Here is a 17,882-nt window from a genome sequence, read left to right as displayed (position 1 = left end):
GGTATTATGTGGGCTTTCTTGGCAAGATTGAAGTTGTGGGGCTTCAATCTTACAAAGCATTACAAATCCAAGTGCTGTGATTTCTCATCACGTTAAAATAATGAGGAGACCCTCTGCTGAAATGAGGAGTGTCTTCACATGGCTTTTTTTTTTTTTTTTTTTTTGAGATGGAGTGTTGCTCTGTCACCAGGCTGGAGTGCACTGGCGAGATCTTGGCTCACTGCAACCTCTGCCTCCTGGGTTCACGCCATTCTCCTGCCTCAGCCTCCTGAGTAGCTGGGATTACAGGCGCGTGCCACCATGCCCAGCTAATTTTTGTATTTTTAGTAGAGATGTGGTTTCACCGTGTTGGCCAGGTTGGTCTTGATCTCTTAACCTCATGATCTGCCCGCCTTGGCCTCCCAAAGTGCTGGGATTACAGGCGAAAGCCACCGTGCCCGGCCTCACGTGGCCTTTTAAAGCATTGGCCCTGGGTTCCTCGGGTCTCTGCTGGGTGAATGTGCTCTTCCCTTGGAGACTCCCCATCTTTGGAGCACACAGACATTAATCCCAGAGACATGGTCTGTCCCCGGGTGATGACAACAGGAAGAAGGCCAACAAGCCCAAACACTGCAGCTGCCTCATAGATCAGATCTTCACTGGTGGGCTGCAGTCGGACGTCACCTGTCAAGTCTGCCAGTAAGTGACAGGCCATGTGCTTGGTGCCATCGAAACCCACCGAGGCTGTGCTGACATCTCCCAGTCTCCAGAACTACCAGTCTCCAGAACTGTGTGTGCTCTGAGAGGTCTTTAAGGAGGCTACAAGAGAAATGGTTAACAGACGCCCTGAGAGCGAAGGTCGTGGGGTAGAGGTGCTTCCTCTTGGGGAGATCCTGGGGCGGGTGTCCCGGTGGGATGCGAGACCTCCGTGTGGAGGTCTTGGCTGTCGTCCACAGCCAGTAGTGTGTTCTTGGAAGCTTCCCCCACCATTTCTCTTCTTTTAGTCCTTGACCAGGAAACAAAAAAAATAACCCCCTTCAAGAAGGGGTGGATCACGCATGGCAGATTATTTACATATGTGCTTTGAAGTGTGTTAGTTTTCATTATTTTATGGTTTCCCATTCCATTTTCTCTATGTAGCGGCCCTAATTCTTTTGAGGTGTGGTCTTTGCTTATAGCTCCAAGCATTGAGTGCAGGAAGAATCTACTGCTTTGTTAGATTAGAGGGACCCTCTCAACCAACCTCAGTGCACGCTGCTGGGTTTTGTTTTTATTTTTAGGCATGGGGTTTTATGTTGCCCAGGCTGGCCTTGAACCCCTGGGCTCAAGCAATCCTCCCACCTCAGCCTCCCAAGTAGCTTGAACTACAGGTGTGTGCCATGGTGCCTGGCTCTGTTCTTTACTCCAGTTGAAGTTTTAAAAACCCTGGACATGATCCACTAAAACAATTTCAGAACTCATAATGGATTGCCACCTGCAGTCTGCATAAGACCAATGAAAAACGGGGAAGACCACAGCTGGCCATGTCACAGATGCAATTTTCTGTAAGGAGCATAGACCGTCAGGGGCCTTGGCTTTAAGCATTAGAAACCCAGTTTGCTCTGCGCAGTTTTGACCTCCTCGCTGGCCCTCAACTACTGAATTCCGTCAGCAGGAGATTGTCTCAGATTTAAATCCTGTATAAATATCGAGAGCAAATTTCCCAGTCTGCGAGTTTTTGTTTTCAGTGTTGTCACATAAATCTCTAGCAAGGAACTGGCCTTGTGAAATGCAGCATTAAATGTCCAGCTGGGGGCTGGGCGCTGTGGCTCATGCCTGTAGTCCCAGCACTTTGAGAGGCCGAGGCAGACGTGTCACTTGAGGTCAGGAGTTCAAGACCAGCTTGGCCAACATGGCAAAACCCCGTCTTTTCTAAAAATACAAAAAATTAGCTGGGCGTGGTGGCGGGCACCTGTAATCCCAGCTACTTGGGAGGCTGAGGCAGGAGAATCACTTGTACCTGGGAGGCGGAGGTTGCAGTGAGTCAAGATGGCACCACTGCACTCCAGCCTGGGTGATGTAGTGAGACTCTGCCAAAAAAAAAAAAAGGCCAGCCTGGCTGGGGCACACTCTGTGAAGTGTGCAAGAGGTCTCCAGTGTCACCTAGATTGCAGGCCCCAGGTTCCAGATGCAGCTGAAATAGACCTGTGGATTCAGAGCCTCTGACGGGGCCCATGAGTTTATCCACTTCCAAAGCCCCTTAGTGACTATGATGGTCTCCAGGCTAGGAAGCCCTTGCTTGAGGAGCAGCCCTTGGCTTTAGGGTTCACACACACCCCTCCCCGGGGCCACCTTGGGAGCCAGGACAGGTCGGGTGTGAGCACTGCTCCTCTTGATCCATCCCACCGTCCCAAGTGTCCCCGAGACAAAGGGTGCCGCAGGGAAAGGGTGTGGGCACAGCCTTCTCCCCAGGATGCCTCTGGAGCTGGGAGGGCATCAGTCCTCATGGGCATCATTCCCTCTCTTTGCTTCCAGCAGTCTCCACTGCCATAGACCCCTTCTGGGTCATCAGCTTGGATCTGCCCAGCTATTCCACCCCATTCTGGCCCCTGAGCCCAGGGAGCAAAGGAAGCATGGTGAACAAGGAAAGCCATGTGTCTGGGAACCACCACAATCACGGATTGCCTCGAAGGTGAGAAGCCTGCCTGCACCCACGTGGAAGGGGCACGTCTTCCTGTTGGGAAGGCTGTACTTGATCAGGACCAAAAGAGGGCTTTTCTTTCACATGCCCAGGACAGAGCCTGAGCAAAGATGCAGCATTAGCCTGGGTTGGTCTCTCGTGCTAGTTTGTCTTTTGTTTTGGCCGGTCACTCGATATTTCTGTTCCCCAGCTTTGCACAGTGCCGAGTGTCGGTGTCAGCAGCTGCTATTCCAACCTCCTCATGTAAATGAATTGAGAGCCAAACTGGATGCTCCTTTAGCCTTTGTAGTAAACACTGACCCTGGAGTGTGAGCTGAGAAACGTCCAGCTCTCTCCCTGTGGTCCACAGCCTTCTCTGCACGTGATTAAAACTTAGTTGTGATGTTCTGTGCTTAAGGCTATTTTTGAAATTGTTCATTTACTGCTTTAGTTGGGATAAGTAATAAGATTTAGGAAGTTTTTTTTTTTTAATGTATTTAAGTAGCTGTAGCATACAATTGTAAAAGGAGTAGAAAACCTTCCTAAACTGTCTAGTGTTTTATAGTCTTTGTTTTATTTGCATTAATTAAAGGTAATACAGAAGAGTCCTTGTTGAGTGGAAGTATTCCTTAGAAGAGGTATAAGCTTTTGGTTTCTGTCTGGCTGCATAGTCAACAGGACCAAAGTTGCATGTTTATTTTATTTTTTGAGATAGGGTCTTGCTCTGTTGCATAGGCTGGAGTGCAGTGGCATGATCACAGCTCACTGCAGCCTCAATCTCTTGGGCTCACATCACCCTCTTGCCTCAGCCTCCCCAGTAGTTGGGACTACAGGTGCGTGCCACCAAGCCCAGCTAATTTTGTGATTTAAAAAAAATTCGTTTTTTTTTGGTTGAGACAGAGTCTTGCCACATTGCTCAGGCTGGTCTTGAACTCCTGAGCTCAAGTGATCCTTTCAACATGGCCTCCCAAAATGCTGGTATTACAGACATGAGCCACTGTGCCCTGCCAAAAGTTTGCATGTTTAGAATTTTGAAAGCATCAACTTTGTAACACTAAGTCCACATAATAAAATGGGGTATCACATTTTTAATTCAGAAACGGTGGAAACCAGAACCTTCTTAAAGAAGGTCTTTGCAACTAAATTAAACTTAGTCGTAAATTCCAATAAAATGAAAGTGTTGGCCAGGTGCGGTGGCTCATGCCTGTAATCCCAGCACTTTGGGAGGCCGAGGCAGATGGATCAGTAGGTCGGGAGTTCGAGAAGAGCCTGGCCAACATGGTGAAACCCTGCCTCTACTAAAAATACAAAAAGTTAGCCAGGTGTGGTGGCAGTCACCTGTAATCCCAGCTACTTGGGAGGCTGAGGCAGGAGAATCACTTGAACCTGGGAGGCGGGGGTTGCAGTGAGCCAAGACTGTGCCATTGCACTCCAGCCTGGGCAACAGAGTGAGACTCCGTCTCAAAAAAAAAAAAAAAAAAAAGCATTGCTAAAACAGTAGGCCATGAGGGAGAAACCACACTTCACAAACTACAATGTGTAGGAAGCCTGTGTTGTTAGAAGAGACCTGGCATGGTGCTGGCTCCTGGGAAGGTGGAGGAGAGGGAGAGCACACCCTTCTCCACTTTATATTGCAAGTGAAGGCTCCTTTTGAGTCCTATGGAGAGCAGATCCCAAAGCTAGCAAGGAAACAGGCACCACTTTGCTTAGAGGTCTTCTCATCTTGTCCTAGGTGAGATGGCAGAATTTCCAAACCATAAACAAAGGCTTTCCATACATGGTTGTGAAAAGATTGAGATTTTTGCTAGTGTTTCAGCTTTAAAATTTGATGTGTGCTTTGTTGAATCATCTGTTCCGTGGGTTTTGTCAGTGGCAGCTGCCACCCATGCCAGATGCACTTCTAACATAGCCCTCCTACCTCTTGCCTCTGCACCATCAGGAAATTACCTTTCCCAGCCCTCTCTCCTCTCTACATTAAACTGCTCATGTTGAGATCATTGTAGATTCACATGCAGTTGTAAGAAGCAATCTGCTACCCCTTGCCCCAGTTCCCTGATGGTGACATCCTGCAGTGCTGTGGTGCGGTGCCCTAGCTGGGATACAGAGACGTTCATGCGGAAAGTACCAGCATCTTCATCACCTCCTCCCTCACCACTTGCTCTGTAACCCCAGCCAGCGGGGACTCCTTCTCCATTTCCATAAACCTGACATTTCCAGAATGTCATGTCAACTGAATCATACAACAGGGAGCCCTTTGGGATTGGCTTTTCTTGCTCATCATAACTCTCTGGGGATGCATCCAGGGTGCGGCTGGGGTCAGTAATTCGTTCCTTTTCGCTGCTGACTTGTGTTCCATGGTACAGATGTTCCACAATTTCTTTATTCATCCATGGGAAGAAATGAGGTTGTTTCCAGTTTTGTGATTATTATGAGTAACATTGTGGTATACATTTGTGGACAGTTTTTGTGTGAACATTAGTTTTCATTTTTCTGGCTCAAATTTGACTGCGGGGTCATATGGTACTTGGAAAATTATCACTTCCCCAGGTCTTCTCTTGAAACAAAATATTTAAGATAAATATTCTTTAAAGAGATAGGCAGCAAAGGTGGAAAACATTTTCTCTTTTTTTCATTGTGAAATTGTAAGCATTCATAGTTGTATGTGGGTGTTTTTGGTAGGAAAATCAACCCATTGAAAGAGATAAAATACCCCTTTCCTCTCTTTTTCCTGTCTCTTACATCTCCCTTACCACTCCCGCCTTTTTAAAACACCTTGTAGATTCACCAGACCAGAGTAGTTGGGTAGCAGTGCCAAGATCAAGCAAAGTGATTGCCATAAGTAACAGGAGTCCACGAATCAGCTCAACATGAAGAAACTGCCCATTGTAGCCTGTTCCTATCTCAAAATAGTTGGCTTTCCAGAAAGCCAACTCTAGTGGCAGACTCGGTTTTTAGCCCACAGTACAACTTGCAGCCTCTTGGTTTGGTGTGCAGTTTTTGTTTTGTTTTTTTTTTTGAGACACAGGCTCACTCTGTCACCTAGGCTGGAGTACAGTGGCACAATCCGGCTCACTGCAACCTTTGCCTCCTGGGTTCAAGCTATTTTTCTGCCTCAGCCTCCTGAGTAGCTGGAATTGCAGACGTGAATCACCACGCCCGGCAAATTTTTGTATTATCAGAGACGGGGTTTCTTCATGTTGCCCAGGCTGGTCTTGAACTCCTGACTTCTGGTGATTTGCCTGCCTCGGCCTCCCAAAGTGCTGGGATTACAGGCGTGAGCCACCATGCCTGGCCAACATTTTTTATAACTGCGGCAAGTCAGCAAGAGCACAGAGGAAACAAGAGGGTGTGAGTGAATTGTCCTTCTGTCTGTGCTGTGGTAAACAAAAGCAGTGGCCTCACAGTGAAAGTAGGGGAGGGGAGGGGAGTGGTCGTGAGAGAGTGGTTGTGTTTTTATTACTTCTGCCCAAATTCCTCCAGCTACTCCCTCCTCAGGTTTTCTGTTTTTCTTTTACTTTAGAACAAAGGCCCTCAGCATTCGGATCCAGTACAGGAGTTGGCAAGCTCTTTCTCTAAAGGCCCAGATAGTGAAGGTGCCAGGCTCCACGGGCCACGTGCGGTCAGACAGTCTCTGTTGCATGTTCTTCTTTCATTTTACAGCTCTTTAAATGTGGAAAGCACCCATTCCTAGCTCACTGGCTGGAATGCGTGACTCCCGATCTAGGCAAAAGACTGCCTACTGTCTGGTGAAAGAAACAAGTTGTTCATTTATTCTGCCATGGGTCATGGGTCTTTGTTTGGTTGCCTGTGCTTTGCTGGGTTTGCTGTGAGATTACTTTTTGTATCCTTGGTGTTATCACGGAACAATCCCATCATTTGAAGACTTGACTGGAACCCTGTAAATGAGGACTTGCATGGATTACCATTGTGTTATTGAATCTGTAATTCCAGTTGTAGCTAAAAGGCAATTCAGTAAAATACAATGAGATACACAGACACATGTTATCGGAGGAAGCCCCTGAAGACTCCAGTGACATTTCTAGCCTTCTTTTCTCTTCTCTCTGCCTTTTCCTATTTCTGCAGTGATTTGAACACTCAGCCAAGCTGTGGCAGAAGATCACCACGCACATGTTCTTTCCCCTGGAGCTGGACATGGCCTCCAGTTAGGCGTGGGTGTTGGCCTGTTCTGTGTCCACAGGGACTGTGATCAGGACAGGAACCCAGCTCGGAGCTTCTGTGATAAGATGACTGTTGATATTAATATAAATCCCACCTTCCAAAAACCTATTTATCCTAATCTTAAGATAAGACACATTTTAATGAGTTTTTTTTTTTCCAGATACACTGTTTTTGCTTTGAATGTTTCTCTAACAATTTTGGATCCACTTTCAAACTGGCAAAGTCATCAAGGTGGGATCACAGCGAGAAGGCCGAGCTTTAATTGGCAGAACAGGTGTTGAAGTACAGACAGACATCGTTGCTTTTGCAGTTGTAGATTGCATTTTCCTTTTCAAATATGTAATATCGTGGGGCCCTTGGAATTTAAGCCTCCAGAATACCATGCTGTTTACTAATGTGTGAGACACATATGAGTTTCCTATGGATCTGTGACAAACAACCAAAAACTTGGAAGCTTAGAACCACAGAAATTAATTTTCTCACAGTTCTAGAGGTCAGGAATCTGAAATCAAGGGGTTGGCAGGGCCCCACTTCCTACAAAGGGTCTAGGGGGATTCCATTCCTCACAGCCTCCAGCTGCTGGTGTTTCCACATGTTCCTTCTGTAGCCGTGTCCCTTTCCTGGCTTCCTGGTCACACGGCCGGCTCCCTTGAGTGTGTGTCCAATCTCCCTCTGCTTTTCTGTCAGAAACAGTGGTCATTGGATTTGGGGCCCAGGCAGATCATTCCAGGAGTGTCTCATCTCGATATCCTTACCTTGATTCCATCTGCAAATACCGTTTTCACAAATGAGGTCCCGGTCTCAGGTTCTGAGGGTTGAGACGTGGATGTTATGATTTGGAGGATGTTATATTTTAGAGGGCCACCATCCCAGTGCCAGCACTGTGAAAAGCATGTTGCCTTTTGTTAGTTATCAGCCTCTTCCTGGTGTCCTTTCTCATGGCTGTCCCATCCATCTTGTGGCACACAGATGTCCTCTTGAATAAAACAAGATCACCAGAGTCAGAGCTCCATGTTGTCAGCCTGATGACGACATCACATACTGAGGGAGGTGACAGTACTGTTGCTACGGTCAGGGTCTCAAAGATCTTGTGTTTTTGGCCAACCACAGCCATGGGAAAACACGGAAATAATGCATGGGACTTCCTGTTCCCAGCACCCGCGTCTCCCCCATCTCACCAGGAGAGGTGCCGGTCATGAAATAATGAGCAGCAATCTTTGCCCCTTTTGAGGAAGCAGCTGTCTAGGTTGTGGAATGGATTTGACTTACCCTTTTCAAATGAACCCTTTACATGTGAGAGGAAGAGTGCCTTCACCATCTCTGTGTCACAAACCAAACTCACATTTGTCCCAGATCCAATTCCCATCACCAGGCCCATTCAGGACCCACGTTGGAAGGGCCAGGGGCCAGGCCAGGTGACTCCGGGACCCAGGTGTGCTCTGCCTTGGTATCCTCACAAAACGTGGGGTTATTTCTACCTGAAACATAAAGTGCACCCCAGTGCAGTGTGTGTGTGGTCGGGCCTGGATAAGCGTTGATATCATGAGAGCCTTGTGTCTCTGTGTCTGATGATTTTAAATGATGCTGAATTCTGCTGTTGTTTGTTATAGCAAAGAGAGCAGGATGAATGGACAGTCCCAGCAGCCCATGGACAGTACAGTCTCAATAACAACAAGTAAGTGGTGCTCAGCAGTGCGGGTGTCAGGGGCCTCTGGCGGAGAGCCAAGGGTGGGCTCCTGTCTGCCCTGCAGGGTGCCCAGCAGGGCGCCCAGCAGAGCTCCTGCCACTGACCAGCTTCCCGCCTGGCTGCCCGCGGCTCTGCTAGGAGAGGCTGCTCCATGCGGCACCACAGATGCTCCCTCCTGTTGGAGGAGCCTATCTCAACTCCTGGCTTCTGGGAGAAGGGAGCTTCCATCTGGAAAGCTTAGTGTCCATTCTTCTTGCCTTGGCGTTGTAGAAAGGATGAAAGGCTGGGGTATTCCAGGATCCCCACTGCTGACTGCAGTCACCACTTCCACTAGATGTGGTTCCAGGAAGCAGCTGGACCTGGGTGAGAGCCAAGCAGGGTGACCAGGCTCTCCTTGTCCCTGTAGCCTCCTGTGCATCAGCCTGAGTCCATGGGGATCAACAGCCAGGCCCACAGGCCTCCCCTTCCCTGCCGGGGCTGCCTGGTTTCTGACGGTGATGAGTGACAGCACTGAGTCAGCTGCGCTCTCCCTCTCCTTTTCTCCTGCACTAGGTATTCCTTATTTGCTGTCATTAACTATCAAGGGACCTTGGAGAGTGGTCACCACACCAGCTTTATCCCGCAGCACAAAGACCAGTGGTTCAAGTGTGACGATGCCGTTATCACCAAGGCCAGCATCAGGGATGTGCTGGACAGTGAAGGGTGCGTGCCATGGGGTGGGAGGAAGGCCCTGGGTCAGGGGAGGCCCCGCGGTGGCAGTGCTGCTTCCCCCCCGGTATAGCTGAGACCAACCCACATCTGAGCCTAGAACCACTCGAAGGTGTTGACCTTCATTTGCCGAAGTAATGAGGGCCTGCTCTGGATAGGATGCCAGCCCCAACGAGCTCACAGGAGGGAGAGAAGCTGCCTGACTGAAGGCCCTCTCTGGAGGTGTTTCCTTAACGCAGAGAACATCTGAGCAGTTGTTTTTTTAACCGCATGACCTGAACACATCAGTTCTTTATCAGCTCCTCTCTTCTTTCCCAGTTTCATTCCTTCAGGGCACAGAAACCTGTTGACCCTACACGGATCAAGGGGACCCCAGCTCTCAGGAACTCCCTGAGGCCTTTGCACTTCACATTCTGAGCAACATGGGCGCCCCCTTGAGAGGTTTTATTTGGAAGGCTCTGTGGGATGCTGGATAGCCTTCAGGGTGACAAGGTGGATCTGGGCAGGACCCCCATGATCCTTGAAAACAGTGGGCCCCACACAAGGGCGGGGCTGTCATGGGTGGGAGAGAGGCTGTGTGAGGCCAGGTGAGGCAATGGATGACCTTGTGGCAGGTGGGAGTGGTTGTCAAGCTGCGGTGATGGGCAGGGCCAGTGCCACCAGCCAGCTACACACTCGTTCCTCCTTGGAGACTGAAAAGCCAAAACCTTCCAGTAGTGAAATCAGGCCTGGCAGACCTGTGCAGAGCGCAGAGCATGCATGCTTTTGTGTAGGGCAGGTTGTTCTGGCTTTCCCGTCTTAGGAGTTAGATGCGAGCATCCTCCCTCTCTCTGCCTCTGCAGGTACTTGCTGTTCTATCACAGTTCCTGGAATAGAATAGATTTATCTGCAGCTGGTCAGAAAAAATGAAAGCAATGCATTGGCAAGCCTCACGAAGTGATACCCCCCTATCCACCCCCTGCCTCCCCGGCCTGGTGACACTGTCTCTCATGCAGATGTGGCCCCTCTGCACCTGGGACCTGTGGGGTCAGGATAGACCACATGGATGGGGAGGCTCCAGGAACTGTGCTGAAGATGGATCAGGTGATGGTTGTGCTCTGGGTGGGAGGAGCAACGTGTGCCCATCACCAGGACATCTCCTGTGCTCCTCATAAGGGCCAGGGGGTGGGGGTAGCAGGAGACAGGGGCCTCACAGCATGGAATGACCTCTGCCTGGCATTCCCTAACACTCAGTACGGAAAGGCCCCTGTCTGCTGTAAGATTATGGGTTCTTTAGGCAGTAAGTCGAAGACACAGAGATGGTGTGAGGGACAGAGGACCTTGCAGATGCCTTTCTGTTCAAGAGTTTTAGTGTTAAATACGGAGAGTATGGAACTCTTCACCTCAGTTTTCTCAGCAGCTGTGAAGCAGCCCCCAGAGCTTTGGGACTGAGGACACGATGCTGGGTTTCCAAGTGTGTCTGCTCTTCAGATAATTTAGCATCAAGCTGCAGGTAGAAGCATCTCACAGATTTCTAGAAACAGGCATTTTCTTTCTTTCTTTTTTGTTTTTCGAGATGGAGTTTCATTTTTGTTGTCCAGGCTGGAGTGCAGTGGCACGATCTCGGCTCAGTGTAACCTCTGCCTCCTGGATTCAAGTGATTCTCTCCTGCCTCAGCCTCCCGAGTAGCTGGGATTACAGGTGCCCACCACCACGCCTGGCCAATTTTTGTATTTTTAGTAGAGACGGGGTTTCACCATGTTGGCCAGGCTGGTCTCGAGCTCCTGACCTCAGGTGATCCATCCACCCCAGCCTCCCAAAGTGCTGGGATTACAAGTGTGAGCCACTGCGGCCGGCCTAAAAAGACATTTTCTTATCGCTCCCCCTTTCCTCTCATTTTCCACAAAGGTGAACTTCATAAATATAACACTAGTGAAGTGAGTGAATTACTGCTTATACTGAAATTTAGATAGCTTCTCCTTTAGTCTTGAGAGTGAGTCTTGCTTTTTAATCAGTGCTGCTTATGTTGCCCCTGCCCCGTGCACCTGGCTCCCCTCTGGACAGCTTGGTGTCTGCTGGTGGCTGGCAGTGGGCGCAGTGCAGGAGTCGAGCTGCAGCTCACAACATGTCTCTGTCTTCTCAGTCTGGAGTAAATGCAGCATTGCTGGCGTCTGATTGTTCCTTCTCTCGTATTTTCCTTCTTGGCTTTCTGTCTCATTGCCTGGCTGCTGCTGCCTGGTGGCCAGTGTGTTGGCTGCAAAGCTGGAGTGGCCTCGGGTGGAGCCTGCGTCTTGTGGTATCTGCCTCGGCTGTACATTTGGTGTACTTTCAGGCATAGTGGGGGTAAAATGACATCATGACCAAACTTGTCAGCAGAGCCAAAAGAGGAAGTAGAAGGATGTGCATTGTTTCTTGTAAGATATCTTGCATGTATCTATGCATTCAAACTCAAACATGATGGTTTGTCCATTTGTCCACTGTGAAATTACAAACTAGGGACAAGGGGGAGGAAAAATACTTAATATAATTTATGAAACAACCATGTCTCAAGCTGTGCTCGTCCTGGGAGCCCTGTCTGCGTCTGAACCAAGGGCTCTTCAGTCCTGCCAAGAATAGGATCCCCTGTCTCAGGGGTGGGCAGATGTTTTCATAGACAGCCAGGCAGTGAACACTGTCGGCTCTGTGGGCTATATGGTCTCTGCCATATATTACAGAAGTGTGGCTGTGTCGGGTACAACTCTTAGACACAGAAATCTGAATTGCATATAATGTTCAGTGTCAAGAAACTTAGATTTTTTTTTAAACTATTTAACAATGTGAAAACTATTCTTAGCTCACAGGCCACAGGGAAGCTGGCAGGGACCACATCCAGCTCTTTAGCTGGTTAGGCTGGGGAGGGGGCAGTGACAGTGGCAGCTGAGTAGCTACTCACTGCTCAGTATAGAAAATATCAGAGCACAGGACACGGCGATCGTACCTGGCAGAAACATCATTTGCGGCAGAAGCCTTAGAGTACTCATGTGCTCAGTTCATTTTCTGTTGTTTTTCTGCATTTAAAGAATTCAAGAGGAAGCATGCTTTATAATAAGAATTATCAGAGAAATAGGGATGGGCCCAGATTTTCAGAAGTGGCCCCACATGACCAAGTTCTGCTGTTTGTGTGGCAGTGCTGTAAAGATCTCTTTTTTACAGAGCTTTTTTACAAGAGGAAATGAATTTGGTTAAAAGATTTAATGGGAACTTCAGCGGGTGGATATCTATGTTGTCAGGAATGTTTGTTATAGAGATTTGCAGGAGAAAAAACAAACCCTGGTCTGTTCTAGAATCTGTGTGTTTCCTTAAATTCTTAGCACAGATAACTCCCTTTTGGCTTGGTTTGTTCTGCTGGGGCCTAGTGCATGAGCTTAGTCCAAAACAATGGCCTCGCAGAATTTTGTTTAAAAATATTCCCCCTTTATGATCAGGTTCTCACTTAGGTGAGAGTGTGACCAAAACTTAGGGCCTTAGCGCCACTCTCAGTTACCATCATTTTGGGTTTCCGGTCTCAGCACATCATTGATAGGTTGCAGTGTCCTCAAGGTTGCACATTTCTTTCAGCTCTTGTCATTCTGGTTGAAGGGAGACCGTGTGATGTTCTAGACATGGCTGCATGCAAGCGTTTAAAACCTTAGAGAGAATACAGTGCACCAGGGAGACTATTCTTATGACTATTGGGAGGATATTACAAAGAGTTTGGAGTATAATACAAAGAGTTTGGAGGTCCCCATAAGTCAAACATCCTAAAATCAAATAGAGCAAAGAATGAGCTAGATGAAGAGTCTACTCACTTAACAAGTAGTCTCTTTGTTAATCCCCTACCACTGAATTTCTATAATTTTCACCTGATGTATTTTTCCATCGGCCACAATTGCCAGCAGTGGCACAGATACTTCTTGTTCAGCCAATTCTATTATAACTTTCACAAGAGAATTCTAAGTTTCTTGTGTCCTTTATGGTATAATTTACTATAGAGTCCATCACAAGGGATACATTCCTAATCATTGCTTTTTTTACTTTAAACCATGGAAAAAGGGCCTAACAAATGATGCGCTTCTAGAATAGTGAAGACCTCCTGGCAGTGTTCTTTTTAACCCATGATGTGGGTTAAAAGGAATGAACCAATGTTTTGTTCATAACTGATTATGAGGCAATGTATGTACCATTAAAGTTTTGTAACTACATTGCGTCTTCATCTTTTATCTATCAAAGTATAAGTTTATCCATGTATAAGGCTGGCTGTAAACTTCTTCACAAATAAAAGTATACCCCATAAGTGCACATAACAGACTGACCCCCTATCCACTTCTATTGTTTATAGAGGCGTAAGCAAGAAAAAATATTCAAAGAGTTTCATGATAATAGAAGTCTTAATCTGTGAACGTGGAAAAAGCTGTTCACATCAAGATGCCATCTTCTTCTGGGGAGAAACTTTCCTTTCTAGTTTTACCTTAAGGATTTCAACGGGTGTACAGTTCCAAGAGTGATGAGGTACCCTTCTCAGTTGTGAGATTATGAACCCAAAGTTCAAGGTCCTGAAGTTTTGTAATAGTGAGGATGGCAAGGACAGTTTTTCTTTGACGTTCTCAGAAGATCCAAACCGTAAAAAGTTTTCTTTACCTGGTGAAACTACACTGTAGCATAATAATCTACTGTGATAACATCAGCCCTCTGGCATGGGAAAGCTTTTTTTTTTTTGGAAACAGGGAGTCTTGCTGTGTCACCCAGGTTGGAGTGCAATGGTACGATCTCGGCTCACTGCAACCTCTGCCTCCTAGATTCAAGTGATTCTCCTGCCTCATCCTTCTGAGTAGCTGGGATTACAGGCACCCTCCACCATGGCTGGCTAACTTTTTGTATTTTTAGCAGAGGCAGGATTTCGCCATTTTGGCCAGGCTGGTCTCGAACTCCTGACCTCAGGTGATCCACCTGCCTCAGCCTCCCAAAGTGCTGGGATTACAGGCGTGAGCCACCATGCCTGGCCAAGAAAGCTTTTATACAACCAGAAAACATGCACTGAAAATAACAACTGAGTGAAATCCCTTTACAAAATGTTCAAATGGCCCACCAGGTGACCAAATGTACCTGAAACTTTAATTGTTTTCCCACGAATATAGAGCCAAACATTGGTTATAAACTATTTTAGTAATTTGTAAGTTACTACATGAATGTATTCACTTTGGATTATTTTATCTTTTCCACGATGAGTCATGGAATGCAGAACTTTCAATAGATGAAGGGGTGGCCTGCCCCTCCACACCTGTGGGTATTTCTAGTCAGGTGGGATGAGAGACTGAGAAAAGAAATAAGACACACAGACAAAGTATAGAGAAACAACAGTGGGCCCAGGGGACTGGCGCTCAGCATACCGAGGACCTGCACTGGCACCGGTCTCTGAGTTCCCTCAGTTTTTATTGATTATTATCTTCATTATTTCAGCAAAAAGGAATGTAGTAGGAGGGCAGGGTGATAATAAGGAGAAGGTCAGCAACAAACATGTGAGCAAAAGAATCTATGTCATAATTAAGTTCAAGGGAAGGTACTATGACTGGATGTGCACATAAGCCAGATTTATGTTTCTCTCCACCCAAACATCTCAGTGGAGTAAAGAATAACAAGGCAGCATTGCTGCAAACATGTCTCGCCTCCCACCATAGGGCGGTTTTTCTCCTATCTCAGAATTGAACAAATGTACAATCGGGTTTTATACCAAGACATTCAGTTCCCAGGGGCAGGCAGGAGACAGTGGCCTTCCTCTATCTCAGCTGCAAGAGGCTTTCCTCTTTTACTAATCCACCTCAGCACAGACCCTTTATGGGGGGTCGGGCTGGGGGATGGTCAGGTCTTTCTCATCCCACGAGGCCATATTTCAGAATATCACATGGGGAGAAACCTTGGACAATACCAGCTTTCAAGGGCAGAGGTCCCTGCGGCTTTCCGCAGTGCATTTTGCCCCTGGTTTATTGAGACTAGAGAATAGTGATGACTTTTACCAACTATACTGCTTGTAAACATTTTGTTAACAAGGCATGTCCTGCACAGCCCTAGATCCCTTAAACCTTGATTTCATGCAACACATGTTTTTGTGAGCTCCAGGTTGGGTCAAAGTGGCTGGGGCAAAGTGGTTGCGGCAAAGCTACAAATTAATAACATCTCAGCAAAGCAATTGTTTTAAAGTACAGCTCTTTTTCAAAATGGAGTCTCTTATGTCTTTCCTTTCTACATAGACACAGTAACAGTCTGATTTCTCTTTCTTTTCCCTACAATAATAAAAGCTTTAAGGACTCAAGAAGGACAAGGTGGTCATCCTGGTTCTCCATGAGTCCATGCTTATTAACATTAGACGTATATCCTCTTGAATATCAGTTGTTTTTCTAAATTAGGTGCATAGCACTCATCTCTTTGATGAGTTATCAAAGGTAATTTGACTTAGACTGTGAAGTTTGTTCAAATTGTATATCTAAACAATTTCAGTATCAGCTGGTTTAACATGAGAATCTGACTTTTCTTGGCATTTAATTTTTTTTTTTGTTCTACTTGGGTTAGTAGCTTTATACAAGGAAATTTGGTTATTTCTGTGGTTTACAGTAACTTAACATAATAACCATAATTATAAGTGATAGCATACACTTACACATTAGAATTTTAGAAACCCCATACAATTTTGGAATATATGTTAGTATTATTCACAAAAATATAACCTAAAGAAGATTGAACATCATTTTGGCAATCCGTATACCTAAACATGTTTACTTCTTTTCCAGATGTTTTCAAGGGCCCTCTGATCCATTCAAAAAGCTAGGCACCAGGAAAGAAAGTTTTAAAACTGAAGTTTGATTTTGGAATTCCAGATTACCACAAATTATTTATTTTGCCAAAATGATAACTCAGAAATTTTAAATAAGCAAAAACCTTTTATAATATTTTACAAAAAAAAAATTCTACTGTTCTTACACAACTTGCATGTAAAACTGTTTCTAGTAGTCTTAATTACATGTTATAACGGTGACTCTCAGCAATTTTAATTTTAACGTAAAACCTGGTAAGTTATGTTCTGATAAGGTTTGATTATTTCCAGCATTAGCTAGGGATGCAGCCACCTCCACATGTCCTCAGGCCTTACCTGGGGGAAAACAGACAAGTTAAACAATTTTCAAAAGCTAAAGAAGCAGTTTATGGCCTTAAAGCATTTAGCAAACCTAATATTTGAACATAACTTAGGCCACATGTTTACATTTTGAAGACATTTGTATTTTACCAACAATCTTTAAAACTGTCTTTATTTCCCAAAGATTACTCAAGTCACATGAACAAAATAAAAGTCATTACATTTTTCACTTTTCTGACAAAATATTTGACTTAACCTCTTATTATTATTAACCAATTAATTAAAGCTCTTTTGTATTAATTAAAACTTTACAGAGGAGATAAACAGTGACTTTTACTATTTATTTAACCAGTTTGTGCAGACAGAAAGAGGCCAGTGACTGGCTGGTAAGAGATTCTTACCCTTTTGCCAGCATGCCACGTTTCTGGGTTCTCTCTCCCTGAGCGGCCCTAGTTGACCCCGCTTGACTGTGTGCAAACAAACACATTGCCAGGAATTAAGAATATTCACAAATAGTTTACAAATTTTGGAGAAATTAGGCAGACAGAGAGAGAAATATGACTCAAATTCTGTTTATTAGAGTATATTCAACACACTTAAAGTATCAGGGAGCCTAGAATCCAAAAAATTAGTTTAAGGATAGAAAGCTGGTGTGCTCCATTAACTCCTGTGGCCCAACAAATGAAGTGTAGAAATTCCAGATAAATGGAACAAATAAGGATTTGCCAGAAATGCATAGGAAACAAAATAACTATTCACAGAACCAAGTAAAAGCCTTCCACTAGGAACTAAAAAAAAAATCATGGTTTTATATATATGCGTACACATATACATACACACAAAGCTAGAGGAGAATAAACAGCAAATGACTGAAAACTAGAAGCAGAAACAAAAAACAGGAGACCAACACTAAATTTTCCTACTCAATATACCTTGGAGGCTACAGTGTTACCAATCCCCAAAACCCATATATTATACATTTTATTCCTGATACACAATTTAATATCCTTAAGTTCAAAAATATTATTATAAATTCTGTGCAATTAAGAAATTCAGTTTAGGCACAAGAGCAATAAGTACTCTAGCACTATCCAAGCAAAACGGTAAACAGTGTGAAGTAATGCAAGCATGCATGTGAAATTTGGCTCCACACTAAACCCAGCTTCATGTTTAACTATATTTAAAAAAGAATTGCCAAACTGCTGATTCATTTCTTTACAATACTTCTTATTTTACTTTAATCAAGACTTGGCTTTAACAATGAAAATGTTAATTAGCCAAATGTCTCCAATGCTCTATCAGGTTTTAAAGAATATTTTATTATTTAAACTTTTTTCGCATCTTTTTCCCCTACTTAATGATTCCTTACTACATTGTTTCATAAATAACCTTTTCAAATCTGTAATTTGAACTAACTTTCCGATAACTTCTGAATTAGACAAAATTATTCTTTTTTTCACGAATAACATAACCCTTTCTAGCTTATTTTGTATACAGAAGTATGTGTTAACTGGAATTTTTATTCTTAGTAACCTAAAACTTTAGTG

General features: G+C 45.3%; 1 pseudogene; it reads left to right on the top strand.

Moving 5' to 3' along the window:
* Positions 1 to 809: 809 nt before the first annotated feature.
* LOC100599010 lies at positions 810 to 10,121 on the top strand (annotated as a pseudogene).
* The last annotated feature ends 7,761 nt before the right edge of the window (positions 10,122 to 17,882 follow it).

The sequence above is a fragment of the Nomascus leucogenys genome, chromosome 17 (genome assembly GCF_006542625.1).
Source record: "Nomascus leucogenys isolate Asia chromosome 17, Asia_NLE_v1, whole genome shotgun sequence".
Lineage (NCBI taxonomy): Eukaryota > Metazoa > Chordata > Mammalia > Primates > Hylobatidae > Nomascus > Nomascus leucogenys.
Note: the sequence above shows the minus strand (reverse complement) of the source record. Positions and strands in the feature narration are given on the sequence as shown.